Source organism: Octodon degus, unplaced genomic scaffold, assembly GCF_000260255.1.
Source record: "Octodon degus isolate 3935 unplaced genomic scaffold, OctDeg1.0 scaffold00037, whole genome shotgun sequence".
NCBI lineage: Eukaryota > Metazoa > Chordata > Mammalia > Rodentia > Octodontidae > Octodon > Octodon degus.
Window position 1 is genome coordinate 9,141,736 of NW_004524613.1, and position 4,707 is coordinate 9,146,442.

Consider the following 4,707-nt stretch of genomic DNA (forward strand, 5'->3'; position numbering starts at 1 on the left):
GCCCACCAGGGGGCGGGGCTGGCTGGCATGTGGTGCTGGGGGATTGAACCGTGGTCCCTGTGCTTTGCTAAGCTTGTTCTATCTAGGTAGGTGCTTTAGACCACTGAGCCATCTCACCAGCCCTCCCCTCTCCTTTCAAGCTCATTCTTTCAACAAAAAGTATTCTTTTTCTTTTGGTCTTCTATAATTGTCTGTGGTTTTTTTTTTTCTTTTTCTTTTTTAAGTGCAATATAACACTTTAATATTCTAACTTATGCTATAGTGCTTTTTTTGTTGTTGTTTTTTGTTTTTTTGAGAGAGTCTTGCTATGTAGTTCAGGCTGACCTTGCTCACTATATAGTTCGGCTACTCAGACTTCAGCGATCTTTCCTGCCTCACCCTCTTGAGTGCTGGGATTACAGTTGTGCATCACCATATCTGGCAGAGTAACATTTTTTGTATCTTCTTGTAGATAGGGGAGTTGGGATTTGAATCTAGGAAGACTAGTTGTAGAATCATTTCTAATTATTCACATATATTTTTGTGCTTCTATGTGATCTCAAAATTTCTTTCTTTTTTTTTTTTTTTTTGCAAAACCCCAGATTGAACTCAGGCCCTTGTGCTTGCCAGGCAAGCACTTATTCTACTGAGCCATCTCCCCGGCCCCATAACCTCAAAATTTAATGGTAACATAATACTTTATGCTTTTACTGTGTCCTAATTGTCCCATTATTAGTGAACAATTAAATACTTTTTTCTATATATATCTGTGAATTTTTAAAACTTTGATTTGTTTTATAGGGATAAAGGTAAGTGATCTTGCAGGATCAAGTCACCTGGTATTACTGTCAACTACAGTGTACTGGCAAAACATTGATGTTGTCCTTGATTTAATAGTTTTAAAAATGTCATAGCACCCTGAGGTGCCTTACAGGAATGCCAGTTTATTGACAGGAACAAGCTGCTGACAGCCCTATGGTAAATGGATTGAAACATAACAGGATATTGCCATGCTACTACCCTGAAAGATTGTTGAAGATATGTACATCCTTGCTCAGGAAGCTCCTGAAACTAGTGCTGTTCTTTGAGATTTGTGTCTTTGGACAGCCTGAGCTGCAACATCAGGAGGAAGTTTTTGTTTCTATATTTCAGGAGTGAGTTGGCCACTGACCAAATGGCTACCTTTATCCTTTTTTTTCTTAATAGCAATAAAAGTGAAGCAGGATGAAAGTTATTGGATCTCTATGGTTGGGTTTTGAATCCAGCAACTACATCAAAGTGCAAGAGGGTGACTTTCAGGGTCATCATTATGTCTTCCAGTATATCTAAGTGTTGTATCTTAAGTGTTTTTTTTTACTGAAATACTAATTTTATTTTCAGGCTAGGGACAGCTCGTGGATTCATGTAAGCTTCACTTTTCTTCTATGAGGATCATTCTGCTCATTCTGTTAACCAAAATCAGTGTATAGTTTCATCTCTGGTCAGAGGCATAAACTAAACTGGAGATGAGTTCTCTTTACGCCACACTTTTTTTAAAACCTGAATTTTGTTTGCCAATATTTAAAGAGTAGTAGACATCACAGAAATATACAAGATTCCTGTGTTATCTTGAAAAATGGTTTATCTGGCAGTGTTGGATCTACCTTCCTTGAAGGTGCTAGTCAGAGCTGAGTAGTAGCTGTGCTCTTTAAACTGAGGCTGCATACTCTGGTTTATAATAATGCCCACCCTATCCTCTTCATTTCTTATTACATTTGGATCTTAAAAATGGTAGTTTTCAGTTTTCTGACCTTTCTAATCCTAAAATTAGTGGACATTGTATAACTTAGCAACAGAGAATTTTGAAAGTTGGTGAAATTCTTTAACTATAAGGAATAAAAAAGCATAGGACCAGCCAAATAGCTCAGCAGACTAAAGCCCCTGCTTAGGCAGATTGCAGCGGCTCAGTGTGCTGTGCCAGGCCCGTCCCCGGGGCATGCTGAGACAGCTGTGGAAACTGGGCATGGTGACACTTGCCTGTAATCCCAGCTCTTGAGAGGCTGAAAACAGGAGAATCACTATGAGTCCGATCAACATAGCGAGACCCTGTAGATCCTGCAGAACCTGTACCCAAAAGAAAAAAAAAAAGAGAATAAAAAACAATATTACTGCCTTTCCAGTAAGATTACTACTTCTTTTTTTAAATTTTTAAAAAATTTTTATTTTTTCCATAATTTTATTGAGAAACAAATAGCAATGAGACAGTTTCAAACCAAATTGGTAGAACAGATTCAATAATTAACACATTGCATACATTCACTATTTCTTTTTAAAAAAATATTTATTTATTGGATATAGGGTCTCACACAGCTCAGACTTGTAGTGATCCTCCTGTCTCAGCCTCCTATGCTGTGGGATTACAAGTGTGTACCTCCATGCCTGATTTTGAGGCCAGCACAGCACAGAGTTGGCATGGTATGTGGTACTGGGGATGGAACCCAGGTCCTTGCGCTTGCCCAGCAGGCGCTTAGACTCCTGAGCTATCTCTACAGCTCAGGATTACTATTTCAATAAGTTACATAGGCACTACTAGGCAAAAGGGCACAATGAAGTAGACAGGTGCTTCTGTGTTTAAATTGAGAAGATAATATTGACCTTTTTTCTTATATTTGACACAAAAGTAAGGACTAAATAAGTATGCATGTAGTCCTTCTGATGGATTATGTTTCTGACAAAGGTTTTTGGTATTAGCAACTCATTGCTATGACCATGGTGATGTGATTTTTCTAGAGTGGTGAGCGATCTTAGAATGCTGGTTCTAAACAGAAGATAGTACGATCTTTCCTTGATTTGTGTAATTAACAGGATTACATTACCAGAAAATATGCTAAAAAGCAAGATACATTTTGTATTTATATATAGAATGCAGTTGAAGTTTTAGCCTTTCAAAACACAATCAATTTGTGGCATGTGCCTAAAAGTCAAATAAGATGTAACCTAATTGTCCTTTGTGCAGGACTGTCTCGTACGTTACAAGATGTCTCGATTTCGTGCTTATCTCCATAAATACCAATGAACTACCCCCAAAATTGTGTTAACCAAATCTCTTAATATTTCTGCAGTGCCCCCTAAAGGACAATTTTTATATTGAAAATTATGATCCTAAGCTTTTGAATTCATTCTTACTTCTTGAAGAGTTTTGAATTTTTTTCACTGATTTTACTAATTGAATACCTTGTTGTTTTACTTTGTTTCTTTAATTTCTTCCTGTTTGTTTCCAATATTTTACCTTCATTGTTTTACTTGCTATGCCAATGATTGTAGGGTCTTTGTCTTAATTTTTTTTTGTTGTTGTTTTGTTACCATGGATTGAACTCAAGGCCTTCTGCTTACCAGGCAGGTGCTTATGCTGCTGAGCTATATCCCTGGCCCTGTCTTAATTTTTTTTTGTGTCTGTCTGTATTTTATTAAAATTTAACATCTATTTCTCTATTACACATTGTACTTTAGTTTAGCTTTTTTTTTTTTTTTTTTCTTTTTTCCTAGAGACAGGGTCTCACTATGTAGTCTAGGCTGACCTTTAGACTCACTATGTAGCCCATGCTGGCCCCAAACCAGTGATGCCCCTGCCTCAGATCCTGGGGTTACAGACATGTGCCATCACACCCAGCTTTAGTTCAGTTTTTGTACCCTTTACATATTTTAAAAATAAATTTATTTCATTTTACATTTACAGAATTAACATTTCTTGCATTTAACAACTTTTAAAAGTTTCAAGAAAGTAAGAGCTATTACATCTGTTTGGGTTGGTGTCAATGATGCTCCTTTCTTTATAATTGAGAATGATGGCAGTTGTTTCTTAGAAATGCATATTCCCAGGCTCTAGCGTTAACCTATAGAACCAAGATTTCCAGAGATAGGGCCTAGAATCTGAATTTTAGTTAGAGTCCTCTAGATGCTTCTTACGTAGATGATGGAGTTTGAAAGATTATATTTTGTTTCTTGTTTTTTGCCTTCTAAAAATTCATTTATTTTTTGGCTGGATATGGTGGTACAGACCTGTTACCTCAGTTACTCAGTAGACCAAAGCTAAACAACCATTGAGTTAGTCTTTAGCCTGGGCCATTTATAGAGACCCTGCCTCAAAGTAAGTTTTTTATGTATTTATTTAAATTTTATTTTTGGTGGAACCAGGGATTGAACTCAGGCCCTTGTGCTTGCCAGGCAAGTGCTTATTCTACTGAGCCATCTCCCTGGCCCAAAATAAGTTTTTTTTTTTTTTTTTAAGATCAATAATATTGTTTACTGATAGCAGGCCCTGGGCCTCAGCCTCTTGAGTGATGGGATTATGGGCATGCTGTAGCTCTTAAGTACTTTTTATCTTACAGGAGAAATTAGGATACTCTTTATACACTTTAGGATTATTCTGTTAGTTTTCCTTCGATGTGACAAAAATACCTGACATACACTACTGAAAGGAGAGGTTTATTGTGGCTCACAGTTTCAGAGGTTTCAGTCTGTGGGTAGCTGTCGCGCGCTTTTTTTTTTTTTTAACGATTTTTTTTAACATTTATTTATTTGTGTGTGTGTGTGTGCGTGTGCGCGTGTGTGTGGCCAGCTCAGCCCACCAGGGGGCGGGGCTGGCTAGCATGTGGTGCTGGGGGATCGAACAGCGGTCCCTGTGCATTGCTAAGCTTGTTCCAAGTAGGTGCTTTAGACCACTGAGCCATCTCTCCAGCCCCCTGTCGC

General features: G+C 37.8%; 1 protein-coding gene across 1 annotated transcript in view; it reads left to right on the forward strand.

Moving 5' to 3' along the window:
- Window positions 1-4,707, forward strand: part of Ralgapb (Ral GTPase activating protein non-catalytic beta subunit) — a 153,112-nt gene that overhangs the window by 22,062 nt on the left and 126,343 nt on the right. The gene's annotated exons all lie outside the window — the stretch shown is intronic.